General features: G+C 34.8%; 1 pseudogene; it reads right to left on the bottom strand.

The window, feature by feature from the left end:
- Positions 1-467: 467 nt before the first annotated feature.
- On the bottom strand, positions 468-1,018 carry LOC127543735 (actin-related protein 2/3 complex subunit 3-like; annotated as a pseudogene).
- Positions 1,019-17,428: the final 16,410 nt, after the last annotated feature.

Below are 17,428 nucleotides of genomic sequence, written 5' to 3' on the forward strand. Positions count from 1 at the left end.
CACTTCTCAGTTTGGTTAAGATGACAGGAAATGATAATAATAATTGTTGGAAGGAATGTGGGAAAACTAGCACACTAATGCATCATTGGTGGAGTTGTGAAATGATCCAACTGCAGAGCAGTTTGGAACTATGCCCAAAGGGATATATATATATATATATGTAAAAAGCATATCCTTTGATCCAGTCATGCTAGTGGGTCTGTATCCCAAGGAAATCATAAAGGAGGGAAAAGGATCCTTTTTTTCTTTCTTTATTGATGTGGAATGTTTAAAATGTTTATTATTATTATTAAGCACCAGCTTAACATTGCAAAAATTCTGAGTGATCCTTAAATCCCAACATCTTAATAAAGGGTTTTCCCAGTAAGGAGGTATCTTTTCTTTCTCAGTATAACTTTTATGAAAGTGTACATCTTCCTGCCAAACAATGGATGTTTTTGCAATGGGTATGACTGAACAAGATATGGTCACTGTCCAGGCCAGGAAAGACTCTTATTCATGAGCTGCCTGTTCACAAAGCAATTCTACCACTTGCTAGATTGCCAATATGAGAATCAAATATCTTCTCACAAAGTCCTAAGTCAGTTTGTTGCTGCAGCTGCTGTTAAGTAGGCCCTTATTACTTCATCTTCTTGCTTATTTGCAGGTTTGGAATAAATGGCATTAAAAGGGAAACCTGAGTCTCCAGGAATAAGAAATTTAGTAGTGCCTAATGTATACATTTCTATCTCTCCTAGAACTTTTTGGGTTGCATTTCTGGAATTTCTTTAAGATTCAGAAATATAAAGAGTTATTTAGATTAATGCTCTATCACCTTCATTCTTTTAAATTTTTGAAGATTTTGAAGAAGACATTGGCCTTGAAATAACAGATAGCTTCATCCATAATATTTGTGTATTTTGTTTCTCTCAGAGTAGTTCCTAAGTTTAAATTTAGATTGGTTTCTAATGAGTAATAGTGGCAAGTTTCTAATTAGTTTGGTATGGGAGTCCATGAGAAAGGAGTGGTATGTCAGCATCTTGGCAGCCCACCTTGAAGTTCTGCTAGCAAAAGATACTGGATCCTGCCAGAGACCCTGGCACTTCAGTCTGGAGACCCCTATAATTTTCTTAAGTCTAGACAATCAACAAAACAATAACTGAAGCCCTGATTTGTTTTCTCTCTCTGATTATTTTCTTTGTAGAGCTGGTTTGAACTGCTCTAGCATATCCCTATAAGACAGTCATGTGGAAGATAAGGCAACTGTTTCTCCTCTTCCTCCTAGGCAGTTTACAGAATTTATGCCTGCTCTGTCAGAAAAAAAAAAAGCAAAAAAAGGCAAGAGAAAACTATAGCAATTCTTTTGTATCCAAATTTAATTCTGATTCTTACTTTCTGAGTCATGTGCCTTTCTGCAGATCAATGAAACCATTTTGAAGGGTTTTTTTTGGTCATCAAAGAATACACACACTTAAGTCATTTTAGTTAAACCAACTTCCAAAATTCCTAATATTAGATTGGCAGTATTCAGAGAATATCTGCTCATACCTCAAAGATTGGGCCCTCATTGGTTAGAATTACATGAATAATAAATTAAAATTTCAACAATAACTGCCTAGTGCTACCCTTGTTTCTTTGCAGAGGTGGGGGATTATGGGTATGTAATATTACATATATGGTAATTTTCCCCTTCACCCTCCCTATTATATAGGTTAGTTTCCTGGACTGTTTTTCCTTCAGTCTTTTAAAATGCTTTGTTACTAAGACTGGTCTATAGGAAGGGTAAGAATGGGGAAGAAGACATTGGAAAATGTAGAGGATATAAAAACAAAAGGCATCAATAATAATTTTGTATTTTTTTTAAAGTAAATGCCCCAAAGGAAGCAACCTCAAGAGTATTAGAAAGAACACTGGAGGGGCAGCTACATGACACCATGAATAGGACATTGACCTTGAAGTCAGAGAGAATCTGAGTTCAAATCTGATCTCAGACACTTACTAGCTATGTGATCCTTGTCAAGTCACAGAACCTTTATTGCCTCCCAAAAAAGAAAGAAAGGAAGGAAGGAGGGAGAGAGGGAGGGAGGAAGAAGGAAAGGAAGAAATAAATAAATAAAGAAAGAAAGATCATTGGATGGGAGGGGGAAAATTGTTGTTCAAGGCCTGATTGCCACTTTATATGTAGTCTTGGATAAATTGTCTCATCTATTCTGTCCTTAGTTTATTTATAAAGGGGAGGGGAAAGAGGTTGACCTAATTAATCTCGAAGGTCAGTTCTTCCATATGTTAATATAACGGGAAGAGAAAAGTGTAAGAGACATAAGAGCAAAAAAAAGAACTTTCTTTTTCCTGATTAGAGTAGCCAATATTGTGTCTAAAGAAAGGAAAGCTAGGGAGATTATAGAAAAGGTATTCTGAGTCTCCCAGAGTCAAGAGTAAGGCTGATGTCTAAAAATCTTCTTGCCTCAGAAACCCTAATAAAGTCTTTTATCTAAGGGAAAAGGAAAGAAGAATGGAAGAGAATGTGAAAGGAAGGTTCCAGAGTGCTATACACAAGGTCCTCTGCAAATAGGATGAACAGAATTTAAGCTACCAATAAAAAAACCTGGAGTACTACTCCACCTTCTAGATGGAATCCACCTAGTCTTAAAGGTCAAACTGCTTTCCTCCATACTCCTAAATTTCTTTAGATATGTATAATCTTAGAAGAATGATAAGAGTGGGATGAAGGGTTAAAAAGAGATAAAAAGGATTTAAAACTGATAGCCTTTGGGGTCCTTTATAGGTTGTGACACCTGACCTCAAGGCACCCCAACAGAGTGCTTTCCTTCTCCCACTCTGCTAGTCAAGATTGTCTTGCAGTTTATCAGAATTTCCCAGTCACAAGAGCGGCATTAATTCATTCAAACATTTACTAATTCCCTGCTGTGTGAGATCATTGTGCTAAGATCTGGGGGAAATGAAAAAAAAAAAAAAAAAAGATCTGGGGGAGAAAGAAAGTTTGGATAAGCAACATTTCCTGCCTTCATGGAGCTTCAGTCTAATCAAAGAGTAGCATGTATATACACATAATTGTGCTGCGAAACACTACATGATAATCAATCAAAAAGTATTCATTAAGCCCTATGTGCCAGAAAATGTTAATAAAGATAAAAGTAAAACATGCTGCTTTCAAAAACTGACATTCATATAATTAAAAAAAATGATTTGCAAGGTATTTTGCATATGTTATCTAATTTGACCCTCAGCACAACCCTGTGATATAGATTTTACAAATATGGTTATCTCTGTTTACAATTGAGATAAATGACGTTCAGAGAAGTGATTTGTCTAAGTAGGATTCTAACCCTGGTTTCTCTTAACTTTAAGTAACCAGTTTGTCACTGATAAATGTTGTAATAAAAATAATAATAGCTCCCATTTATATAGTGGCTAAGATTTATAAACTACATCTCTATCAATAAATTTTTGCCATAAGTTGTACCAGTAAGTATCTTCAGGTAAGGAAACTGAGGCTCAGAAACTTGTTTAAGGTCGCATAAATAAAAGTTTCAGAGCTAAAATTTGAGTTCAGATGCTCAAGTCCAATGTCTTATCTTCAAGAGGATAAGAAATAAGCTGAGATAATAATAGGGTACAACATTAACAGAGATGGGCCTCTAGGGAGTTGTGAAACAAAGAGCTATATGAAGACTTAGGAGCAATAGAATGAAGTCATCCAAGATTAGGTGTCAGAGACTTATAATGCTGCCCTTCACAGTCTCTCACAGCAGTATTTGCATTTGAAATCGATTCCAAAAGGAGCAAGAATATATATTTTTTAATTTTTAAAAATATGTTTTATGTATTTAGTTTTAAAATTTCTCAATTACATAAAAAATTTTTTTAACACTCATTTTAAAAAATTTTGAGTTCTGAGTTCTCTCCCTCCTCCCCCACCACTTGAGAAGGCAAGCAATATATCAATGTTGAGCAAGGATATTTGTGCATAATAGGTATTTAATAATAGGTAATTATAACATTAATAAGCACTTGTTTAATAAAAACCTTTATTTAACAAATTTACTTTAAAAAGAGGGAAAAGTTTACAGCTTTCTTGTTTTTCTGTATATAGTTAGAAGTTGGTGTTTTGTTAGTGATTATTAAACTCATAAGAAAAATATTTTATTAGAAAACAAAGAGGGAGAAAAGCAATGCAATAAAAAAAACTAAATCCTTAGTGATGGAATTTCAGACGTAAGGGTTTTGGGGAACACTTATTTGGGAGTAGAAGAGCCTTCCCAGTGCTGCTCAAATCACACCCTACCATAGAACACTAACCCATTTCACTAAAGAATTATTGACCTTGTCTGAACAAGTAATCAGAGGGGAGCAGATTGTCTTGGCAATTTTGTGCTGTCCTCCCTCTCCTAGAACTGTAAGTAATTAGGCTTACAGCAGCTGGTGGAGGGCATAGGGCCAAGGAATTAGCTTTAAATTCTATGGGTAGCAGGTGCAGGGACAGTGCTGAGAGTAGGGGATCCATTGTGCAATAATAGCCTGGAGTACTTAAGCTTCCTCCTCATCCTCATGCTGATATTTATCACGTACCTTTCTGCAGAATTGGACTCCCTCCCTAGAGCATGCTGGAAAAATCCTCAGGATTTCAAGCCACTATAGTTTCCAATTTCCTTCTGTTGCTTCTCTCTTAGAAAAATGCAAAATGTAGATTATTCACAGGCCAGATCCATGGGGGTATGTGTGTGTATTGGGAATGGAGGAGGTGGTAGTGGTGGGGGAGTCCAATTCTGCCCTTCTTTGCCGAACAGACTTTAGTTGTGGGTAGGAGGGTGAGGTCTTTGGGAGTACCAAATGGTCTTAGAAAATGTGTATTTTCTCCAGTTAGGGCACTTAGTTTATTAAGGAGTTCAGATTTTTTAAATTTAACACATGGGAAAAACCAAGAGAAAATTTATTGAGTCCCAAAAATTTCTAATGATGACTTTTTCACCGAGAAAAAATAAAGATCATTCTGTTCCAAGAGTCCTTACTTAAAGCCCATTCTTTTTTTCTCTCTCTTTGGGATCTTAGTCATGAGTGTTCATGTCCAACAAGCTGTACCCAAATTTGGTTTTCTGAGCTTTAACTTTTTTGCACTTTCCCTTTTCATCAAGGAACAAATAGAAATGTCAACCTTAAATATTACTTCCTAATTATCCAATGAAAACCAGGGATGACTGATTCAAGTATTTATTATTTAGGTATATTTGAGATTGATTTTTTTATTGTTCTTTTTAAAAATGCTGCAGACTATTTCCCTGAACCCCAAACATCTTTCTTCTGCCACTCCAACAAAAGTGTGTACAAAACCACATGTAAAGTGATTATGATTATTAACATTTCATTATATTCACATATCACTCTGGCTTGTTAGTTTAATGAATGTTGTCCAGAACATTTAGAATACTAGAAGTATCTTTGGAAACAAGTAGACTTAAAATTTTTTTTTTATTAAATATTTTCCCAATGATATGTAAAAACAGTTTTAATCTTTTTTCCCCCCATATTTTGAGTTTTAACATTTCTTTTTCTCTCCTTTTCCCTCATCAATGAGAAGATAAGTAATTTGATATACGGTTATATATCTGTAGTTAGGCAAAACACACTTCTATGGAAGTATACTGAAAAGTAAATGGATTACCCCTCCCCCCAAATAAAAAAAGTATCTTCACTTTGCATTCAGGCTTTACCAATTCTTTCTCTGGAGATGGAAAACATCTTTCATGTTAAATTTTTCAGAATTTTCTTGGATAGTTATATTGCTGAAAATAACTAAGTTATTCAAAGTAGATAATCATATAGTATTGCTGTTACAATGTTCAATGTTCAAACTACAATGTTCTGGTTTTTTTTGTTTAACTTTGCATCAATTCATGTAAGTTGGAAACAAGCTGACTTTGTTCAAAATTCACAAAGCCAGTGACTGTGGAACTTAACAATGAGCACAGTAGGAAGGAGAAAGATGCAGAAAATGTATCTTGTTTGAGCCATGAATATGAATGTGTGTATCAGAGTGCTATGCTAGCTAACTCTTAAGTGAGCACTTGCATATCTCTCCTCCCCATCCTCTCTACCTCCATCCCCATGTACCTAGAATATTATTGTTATTAATAAAATTGTATGTAAATTTATTTTAATTTCTATTATATTATATATAAATAAAACTATAATCAATAACCTAATGTTATATTATTATTTAATTATAATTTTATTTATATATAATATAAAAACTATTTTTATAAATATATATAAATATAAATATTATATTTATATCTCCTGGAGACCAAGAGCTGTAGCGACAATTCAGATATTGTCCGAAATTGATTAACATGTTGGGTAAGATTGAGCTGCCAGGGCATTCAGAAGTCTGTTTTTTTTTTTTTTCCATTGCCTGTTAGTGAGAGCTTACATCAAAGCTCTCTAGGTAGATTGTGGGATAGTCACTTCCTGTTTCCTTCTGCCCAGGGAAGGGAGGAAGAGAGAGAAGGAGTGAGACTCAGAATGCTAGTTTAGTGTCTATACTCTGTTCTCTAACTCCTACAATTTGAATTCTTATGCTTTTTCATTTGTCTGATGTGGGAGCTTCTCCTCCATTAGGGTCTTTGACCCCATGGTCAAAAGGACCAGCTTTAGTTCCGGATATATAGGGTGTCTTTTTTTTTTTCTTCTGTATTCTCTGTTTTACTTTATCCACATTATACACATGACCCATATTTAGAATATCCTAAAAAAAAAAGGAATTAACAAGATTTTCTTTATTTTATTTTGAATCAGATTATATATATCTTCCTAGTTTTCTCTGAAACCATTTCTTTTCTCATTTCTTTCAGCACAATATGTATTCATATACTATAACTTATTCATTCCTCAATTGATGGATACCACCTCAGTTTCTAATTCCTTGCCAACAAGAAAAGAGTTGCTATAAATATTTTTATACGTATGGATCTTTTCCCTCTTTCTTTTATCTTTTTGAGGTATAGACCTAGAAAATATTTTGTTGAATACAAGGAAGAAGGTGGTAATCTCTTTTGTGTTCACCTTATGTGGCCATGGGGTAAAACTGTAAGAGGTATGTGGTAGTCCTAGTACAGGGGACAATTGGGAGAGGTGGTATCATTGAGGGTATAAGGTGCACAGACCCAGTCACTGACTTCTATATTCCTGAAGCCATAGCTTAGAAAATAGAAATGACTGTCCAAATTACTACAGCCTTGCCCTGGACAATGGCTAAAATTTCCAAAGGAAAAAAATGGAGGCAGAATGGGAGCCAATAGAAAGACAGACAGAGAGAGAGAGAGAGAGAGAGAGAGAGAGAGAGAGAGAGAGAGAGAGAGAGAAGCAAACAAGCTTTATTGAGAAAATAGGAGGGGACTCACAATATGAGAGGACCATAACTGGAACTCAGGTAACTCTGTTTGGGTACCTAGTGGAAAGTGGGGACAAAAGTGGTGAAGGCCAGTGAATTTTTATAGAGTTTTTATCTATATCAAATAGGAATAGATTTTGGGGAAAGAAAATGAGAGCCTAGACCCGGTGTACATGTCATGATCCAAACAAGAGCTGGAGCTCATTCATGCTGGAGGTATTGGCAGGCTAGTTGAAATCCAAACTGTGAAAAGGGACATTTAGCTGTCATTGCGGACCTTATTTTGGCCAGGTCAACTCAGAGGATTGGAACTTCCCCAGCTTTTCCATTTAGCAGGGCAGAGAGGTTATTGAGGTCCTTACACATGCTAAACAGACAGTTCACAAACACTTCAGACCTTGTCTGAGCATCTCTACAAGTTCCATATCTTAGGGTCAGACAGGTATATGGGCTTTCTGGGAGTGATCATTCTTTCCTATGAGAAAAATGGAGTTGTGGGAAGCACCTTTCACAAAGAATAGGAAAATTTGCTCAGGGGAGAGAGGAAACATATACAATGAGAAAAGCATTACATTTGGAATCAGCAGGGAAGGAAATAACTATTTATATAGTGCTTCCTATGTGCCAGAAACTGTGCTAAATGCTTTTTAGAAATATTATCTTGTCTGGGGTCACATTACTAGTAAGTATTTACAGACACATTTGAACTCAGGCTTTCCTGACTCCAGGCTCAGTGTTCTAAGCACTGTCCAACCAGGTGCCTTTGATCAGCAGATCTAAGTTTGAATCCAGGAATTACTTATATTATCTTGGGCAAACTGCTTTACCCATCTGTAAAAAGCAGGGTAAGGAAGAAGAGAGAGACAATGCTATCTCTTCAAGCTCCTAATCTCATGATTACCAAGAATAAGTCCCTGATTTTCTGAAACGCTCCCAATTTTAAATATTCTGTGCCCTTGTCCCCTTGAAACATTATCAGAATGTTAATACTTTTGACAAATGTTAACAAATCAAGTGAGGAAGCATCATAAAGCAAAATCTATAAATGTCACAAGAGGAATAAAAACAAGATAAAGATTTAAAAATTCTTCATAAAAACACTCATGTATACTATTGCATGCCAGCTTGCTTATATCTTAACAGTCTAAGTCTTTGTAATCATTCTGTCTGTGGCTCTTGGGGTTTCAGCAGCTGGCAGGCTGCATCAGGATGGTAACCCATAGGGAGTGGCTATAAAATTAAACTCTTCAGAAAGCCCATGAATCTCATATTGTCTGTGCAAATAGAAACCCTTCATAATCATCCTGATTTGGGGGACAAAGATACTCTTTCAAATATCTCAGTTTTTGAGTAATCTGGAACAATGCCCAAAAGGCTATCAAATTGTGCATACCCTTTGAACTAGCGATATCTCTACTGGGTCTGTATCCCAAAGAACTCATAAAAAGGGAAAGGATCCAAATGTGTAAAAATGTTTGTAGCAGTTCTTTTTGTAGTGTCAAGAAACTGGAAATTGAGTGGATACTCATCTGGCTGACTAAGTTATGGTATATGAATGTAATGGCATATTATTGTTCTGTAAGAAATGATGAGCAAACTGATTTGAGAAAAGCCTAGAAAGATTTACATGAACTGTTGCTGAGTGATGTGAATAGAACCAAGAGAATATTGTACACAGCAACAAGATTGTGTGATGATAATCGTGATGGACTTGTCCCTTTCCAACAATGAAGTGATTCAAGGCAATTCCAATAGACTTGTGAAAGAATGAATTACGAGCATCCAGAGAGAGAGAGAGAGAGAGAGAGATCTATGGAGACTGAATGTAGATCAAAGCATATTGTTTTGTCCTTTTTTTGGTGGTGATGGCATTTGTTTTCTTAGTTTTTTTTTCTTGTGTTTTTTCTTTATTTGATTTTTCTTGTGCAGAATAAAGAATATGGAAATATATTTGGAAGAATTGCACATGTTTAATCTATGGTGGATTGATTGCTTGCTGTCTAGGGGAGGGAAGGAGAGGGGAAAGGGATGGAAGGGAGAAAAATTAGAACACAAGGTTTTGTAAAGGTGACTGTTAAAAACTCAGTTTTTGCAAAATTTTAGTTTTTATGCAAAACTTAGGGGAAAAAGCTATTATTAACAATCTCAGTTTTTGATTAGGTAAGTATGATCATTAATTAGGACTAATAATTGTGTACCTCCTTTTGAAAAGGGAAAAGTATTATCAGAGGAATAGGAGAGAGAATAGTAAATAAATAAATGGTAGAAGGTAAACTAGATAACTAGGCTACAGACCTTCATGTCCAGAAGAGATAGAGTGAGTAAAAATAGGTAGTTTTTCTTTGAAGTATTTGTAGAAAAAACAGAACACTACATATACCTCAAGGAGGTCAGAGATATAGGGGAAAGTCCCATATACCCAATTATATTTATAGTTGTACTTTTTGTGGTAGCAAAAAACTAGAAGCAAATTTTTGTCTACTCACCAGTCAGGGAATGGGTCAACAAATTATGATAAATGAATGTGAAATAAAACATTAGAGATCATTGTGAATGGAAATAAAGTCTTCAATGTCTGTCTATGTTAGCCTATGGGAGTTATAGGACTATGTCAATATCTACAACTGTGGACTCCCTGATTTTATTCTAGAAGGAAGGGAAAGCTGAAATCTTGAAAGAGCAAGGAGAAAGAAGCAGAAGAGGAGGAAAGGGAAAAAAGGGAGAGGGGGAGAAAAAGACACAGGAAGAAGAGAAGAGAAGGGAGAATAAGATGAGGTAGAGAGAAGGAAGAAGGGAGGGGAAGAGTGAAAGAGGGGGAGAGAGAAATAGAGAGACATACAGAGAGATATGGAAAGGGGGGAGGGGAGGGGAGAGAGAGTGTAGCAAAACTACCTTGCACTTCAGCTGAGTCAATTGTATATACAATATTCCACATCCAGAAAGGAGGGAGACATATTTTTTCATTTCTTCTTTGAGATTAAATTTGTTCATTATAATTACATACATTTTAATGTTTTTCTTTCCCCCCCCCTTCTTTTTACGTTGTTGCTGTCACTACATAAGAAATTTTCCTGGTTCTATTTACTTCACTTCAATTCAAGTAAGTCTTCCTTAGCACCTCTCTATTTTTTATATTCATTTCTTACAGCACAGTAATATTCCACTGCTTTTCTGTACCAAAATCTATTTAGTTGATAGACATCTATTTACTTTGTTTTCAGAGTTTTGTCACTATAAAAAAGACTATTAAAAAGTGCTTCTACAGGGGCAGCTAGGTGGCCCAGTGGATTGAGCACCAACCCTGAATTCAGAAGGAACTGAGTTCAAAAGTGACCTCAGACACTTAACAGTTCCTAGATGTGTGACCCAGGGCAAATCACTTAACCCCAACTGCCTTAGCAAAACAAACAAACAAAAAAAATGAAATAAAGCTCTCCTACAAATATTTTAACTATTTATGTTAAAAGTCATATTCATCCTTTTGGCTTCAACTCCAGGACAGTTCTTCTAACAAGACTTTCCTAATCTCCCAATCTTGATATTTTTTCCAGCCCTGAACTCTCATAGAATTTCTCATTACTATCTCAATTTATTAACTTTTATTTATGTTTCTAATATTGAAAGAAACAAGCCTCTGAATTCTAAAAGTATATATTAGGGCTCAAAAAGATATGTCACTAGGATGCCAAACACATGGCATTGTAAAGATAGGTTCTCTCACATCTTAATAAATATTCTCTGGAACCATCCTCAGTTGGGTTTCTTTTACAACTTCCCCAAAATCTGGTCTGTCTCTGAAGGCACAGTTGTTTTTGAATACATCAGCATTCAAGATCAGAGTCATTGTGTAGTTTCACTGGGTGATACAGAGATATGGTCTTTTCATATTCCTGGAGGTGATCACTCTTTACATTTTTCAAAGAACCTAATCCATTTATAGATACAAATCATGCCATCCTTATGGAAGATCTGCATTTTTTTGTTTTATTTTATCTTCAGTTACAAATTCTGTCCCTTTCCCCTTCCCCTCCCCTGTATACTGGTAAGGTAAGGAAAACAAAAAAACATTATATGTATACACACACACACACACACACACACACACACACACACACACACATATAGTCATGCAACACAAATTTCTATATTAACCATATCTCCCCCCCAAAAAAAGCAAGAAAAAATAAATAGAAGAAAATATTCTTTAATCTTCCTGCTGAGTTCATTATCTCTCTATTTGGAGGTAGCATATTTCATCACGAATCCCTGGAATTGCAGTTGTGTTGGAACACAGTAACTAAAACTTTCAAAGTTGATTTTTAAAAATATAATAATACTATTTTACAAATGATTTACTTCTGCTCACTATGAATCAGTTCATACAAATCTTTTCAGGTTTTTCTGAAACCATCATCTTCATCATTTCTTAAAATAGCATTCCCTCATACCCATATATCATAACTTGTTCAAGCATATCTCAATTGGCAGCCATCCTATCAGTTTTCATTCTTTGTCACTACAAAAAAGAACTGCTATAAATATTTTTGTAAATGTGATCCTTTCCCTCTTCTTTGATCTTTTTGGAATATACATCTTCTAGTACTGTTGCTGGGACACAAAATAGGTAAAATTTAATATTTTTTCAGGCATAATTCCAAATTCTTTTCCAGAATAGTTAGACTAGTTCACAGCTCCACCAACAGTATGTAAAACTATATAGCTATTTCCCTACATTCTCTCCAATATTTGTCATATTTCTATTTGTCATCTTAGATAATTTTATGGGTATGAGATAGTATTTTAGAGTTATTTTAATTTGAATTTTTAAAAATTATTAATAATGTTAAAAAATAATGTAAAGCATTATTGTTTCATAGGGCTATTGATAGTTTTGATTTTTTCCCTTTAAAAACTGTTCATATCTTTTGATCCTTTATTAATTGAGGAATGATTTTTATTCTTGTGAATTTGACTCAGTTCCTTATATATTTATGCCAGGAATGCAGGATTGGTACAATATTAGGAAAAGTATAAGCAAATTTTAAGCATGTTAACAAAACCCAACAAAAATCATAATATTATTAGAGTAAATCAGCCCCAATTTCTTGCTTCCCCTTCCGCCACAAATAGAAATTACCTTTGAAGGAGAATGGGAAAAGAGGAGACTGGAGACATCTATTCTTCCTCCCTTTATTCCATTCCCTAATTGATGGACATTTTCTCAGTTTCCACTTCTTTGCCACCAATAAGAGTGGCTGTAATACTTTTCTTTTTTCTTTGATCTCTTTTAAATACAGAAATTATTGTGATTGAGTCAAGAGGTATACACAGTTTTGTAACTCTTTCAACATAGTTCCAAATTGTTCTTGAGAATTTTTGGAATCATTCCCAACTCCACTGTCCATTAACATTACTGTCCCTATTTTCCCACATCCAATTCAACATTTATCATTTTTTTCCTTTTTTATTTGATAAACAAATCTGATAGGTATGAGATAGTTTCTCTGAGTTTTTAAAATATGTTATTTATCTAATCCATCATGATTTAGAACATTTTCCATATAACTATAGAGAGCTTCGATTTCTTCTTCTGAAAATTACTTGTTCATGTCCTTTGACCATTTACCAAGTGGGAAATGGTTTTTGTTTTTATAAATTTAACTTAGTTCCCTATACATTTGAGAAACTAGGCTCTTATCAGAGAAGTTTGCTTTCCTGTTTCTACTTTTCTGCTTTTCTTCTAATTTTGACTGCATTGTTGTATGTATGTGTGTGTGCATGTGTATGTAAAACTCTTAATTTCCTGTATTCAAAATTATGCTTTATACTTTCTGTGACTCTTTCTGTATCTTATTTGGCCATAAACTCTTCCTTTCCCTTAGAGCTAACAGGTACATTTCCCTCCAATTTGCTTATGATATTACCCTTCATGTCTAAACCATGTTTGACCTTATCATTGTATGCAATATGAAAGGTTGTTTATATGTAATTTATATCAAACTGTTTTATACTTTTTCCAAAAATTTTGTCAAATAGTGCCTATCCCCAAAGCTTGGATCTTTAACTTTATTAAAAACTAGATTACTATGGTCATTTATTACTGTATATTGTTTATCTAATCTATTTTCTGATCCACCATTTTATTCTTAGTGAGTACCAGACTGTTTTCATGATTACCACTTTGTAATATAGTTTGGTTTCTTGTACTGCTAGGCTGCCTTCCTTTATATGTTGTTGTTGTTGTTGTAGTTTTTTCATTGATTCCCTTAACAATCTCAACCTTTTATTCTTCCAGATGAATTTGAATTTTGCTATTTTTTAAATAGATATATGAAATAATTCTTTGGTAGTTTGATTAGCATGGCACTGAATAAATAAATTTATTCAGATAGAATTGTCATTTTTATTGTATTGGTTCAGCCTGTCCATAAGCAGTTTTTTAGATCTATCTTTCTATGAAAAATCTTTTATAATTGTGTTCATATAGATTTGGGTTTTATCTTATTAGGTAGACTCCCAATCATTTAATATTATCTGCAGTGATTTTAAATGGAATTTCTCTTTCTGTTGTGTTTTACTGGCAATCTTTTCCACTCCCCTGCCTCCACCCACCAAAATCGTCATTTCCTATACAACACATCAGGACTTGCACAAAGAGTGGGTGGGGGCCATTCTTTCTCCAAGCTTACATATTAATAGAGTATGGTCCAATTACTATTTAGCCTCATGTGCTTGGGACCTCAGTGCATCAACTCAAGCCTCAGCCCATTACATCTCCCACTTTCTTTTGTTTTAGAACATAGGTGATCACGCCATCCCTGATTTCTCAGGAAAGGAGGTGAAAGCACCAAAAAGAAGGTGATCACGACCCCCCCTGACTTCCCAGGAAGGGAGGTGAAAGCACTAAAAAGGAGATAATCACGCCCTCCCTGACATCTCAGGAAGGGAGATGAAAAGCACCAAAGGGAAGTGGGGGTTGCTAGCAGGTTTCTGGGCTCAAGGGTCTTATTATGCACAAACCCATCAGCATGGGAACACATAGCACATAGCAACAACGCAGAGGCTATTAGTGATGACTCTCCCCACAGTCAGTGCAGGCTTGATGTGGTATAACAAACATGAATTATACACCCAAGTAACGGTATAACAAACAATATAAATCAACATTGTGTTGTAAAAGATTGCCAAAAGTCCTAGAAGGAGAGTATGTAAACAGCAGTCACCCATACACCTCTATGGCAGCCAAGAGATAGTCCAAAACCAGTCTATTGTCCATTGCTTCACATATCAGGGAATCCAATGATCCCCCCAAGTTTTTGAAGTCCAGCAAAAGTCTTTTTATGTCTTAGGGAATCCAATGATTCCAGCAGATTTTGAAGTCCTGTAACAGTCTTATCATTTCTCAGAAAATCCAATGATTCCTGAGGGCTTTCAAGTCTTATGTCTCAAAGAATCCAATGATTCCTGAGGGATTTAAAGTCCTACAACAATCTACTGTCTCAGAGAATCCAATGATTTCTGAGGGTTTTGAAGTCCAATGATTTTCTATGTCCATGAGTCAAACGCCATAACTGCCACACTCTTTCAATGGTGAGCACAATCAGCAACAGAACCACCCGAAGTTTCTTGGGTCTTCTCCTTCGCTTCAAGGGTCTGCTCCGTCTCTCTGCGATGGACAAGGCGAATACGGCTCGTTGGCACCCATCTGATTCCTTCTCCACCTGTAGACATACAAGCAAACCCTCTCCCCCAAGCAGTTAGCCTATCTGGTCCCTTCCATTCACCACTTTCTGGGTCTCTCCACATCACCTGGCGATTATCTAAAGATAGTGGAGCTGCTCGCACTGGACATTGCCCTTCTGGTGGGTTATAAAACCTGTCTGCCGAAGCCAGTGCATCTTTGTCAAAAATCAAGAAGTTAATAGTATAAAGTGCTAGATTTAGAAGCTCTCTAGGGTTACCCGTGGCTCCCCCTTTCTTTTGTTTTTGGAGCAACGTCTCTTCTTCTTTTTGCTTTTGCTGTTTTCGACAACTTTTTCTGTTTGTTAAGTGTCTGAGGCTGGATTTGAACTCAGGTCCTTTTGACTTCAAGGCTGGTGCTCTATCCACTGAGCCATCTCCTCCCCTTCCTTTTCCACTCCCCTGCCTCCACCCACCAAAATCGTCATTTCCTATACAACACATCAGGACTTGCACAAAGAGTGGGTGGGGGCCATTCTTTCTCCAAGCTTACATATTAATAGAGTATGGTCCAATTACTATTTAGCCTCATGTGCTTGGGACCTCAATGCATCAACTCAAGCCTCAGCCCATTACAGCAATCTATTGAAATGCTGATGCTTTATGTTGATTTATTTTATATCCTGCAACTTTGCTAAGTTATTTCTTCAACTTGTTTTTTAGTGGATTCTCTGGGGTTCACTAAGTATACTATCATATCATCTGTGAAGAGTTATAACTTTATTTCCTCCATTGCCTGTTCTTATCCTTTCAAGTGTTTTTCTTGACTATTAGCTATCATAAGCATTTCTAGTATGATATTGAATAATAGTGGTGATAATGGACATTATTAGTTCATCCTTGATATTGGAAAGATTTCTAGTTTATCCTCATTATAGATAATGCTTGCTCTTGGTTTTTGATAGATATTATTTATAATTTTAAGAAAAACTCCACTTATTCCTCTAATTTTTGGTTTTTTTTTTAAAAAATAAGAATGGGTATTGCATTTTTCCAAAAGTTGGAGTTTTTTGCATCTATTGACATATTATTTTTATTTTTGTTATTTTTAATGTGGTCAATGATGCTTTCAGTTTTCCTAATTTTGAACCAGCCCTGCATATATACCTGGGATAAATCTTACCTGGTCATAGTGCATATGACCTTTGTGATATAGCAAGGAAATCTCCTTGATAGTATTTAAAATAATTTTTTTTCATCATTATTCATTAAGGAAATTGGTCTATAGTTTACTTTTTCTGTTTTTGTTTTCCTTAGTTTAGGTATCAAAGCCATGTATTCATAAGAGGAATTTGATAATACTTCTTCTTTACTTCTTTAATTTATATAATATTGGAAATAATTGCTCCTTAAATGTTTGGTAGAATTCATTTGTAAATCCATCTGCTCCTGGTGTGTTTTTCCTTAGGGAGTTTATTGATAACTTATTCAATTTCTTTTTCTAAGACAGGGCTATTTAAATATTCTATTTCCTCTTCTAGTAATTTTTTATATTTTTAAATTTAAATGTATATTTTATATATTTTTATATTTGTATTTTTAATTTATGTTTTAAAAATATTCTTTCATTTCACTTAGATTGTTCATTTTATTGATTTGTGATTAATCAAAATGGCTTCTAATAATTAATTTCCTCTTATTGATGGTACATTGATTCTTCATTTTTGATGCTACTAATTTGATTTTTTCTTTCTTTTTAAAAATTAAATTAATCAATGAATTATTTATTTTATTATTCTCCCCCAAACCAGCTCCTAGGGTTTTTTTTTTAAAATTAGTTCAATGCATTTTTTTTCAATTTTATTATTCTCTTTTTTGATTTTCAGGATTTCTATTTTGATGTTTAATTGTGGAGTTTTAATTTCTTTCCTCCCATTTTTAAAAATTGCATGCCTACGTTTTTAAAAAGTGATATAAGCATTTAAAGTTAAACATTTTCCTGTAAGTGCTGCTTTGGCTGCATTCCCCCCAGTTTTAGTATATTGTCTCATTGTTATCATTCTGTTTAATGACATTTTTGATCATCATTTGTTCTTTGACTCACTCATTCCTTAGCATTAGATTATTTAGATTCCAATTAATTTTTAATCTGAATTTCCAAAGCTCTTTGTTGATTTTTATTGCACTATGGTCTGAAGAGGATGTATTTAATATTTCTATTTTTCTATATTTGTTTGTGAGGTTTTTATACTCTTAATAGCTGGTTAATTTGTGAAGGTATCATGTATGATTGAGAAAAAGGCATATTTCTTTCTATTCTATTCATCTCTTTGTGTGTGTGTGTGTGTGTGTGTGTATTAG

This window comes from Antechinus flavipes, chromosome 1 (assembly GCF_016432865.1).
Source record: "Antechinus flavipes isolate AdamAnt ecotype Samford, QLD, Australia chromosome 1, AdamAnt_v2, whole genome shotgun sequence".
NCBI lineage: Eukaryota > Metazoa > Chordata > Mammalia > Dasyuromorphia > Dasyuridae > Antechinus > Antechinus flavipes.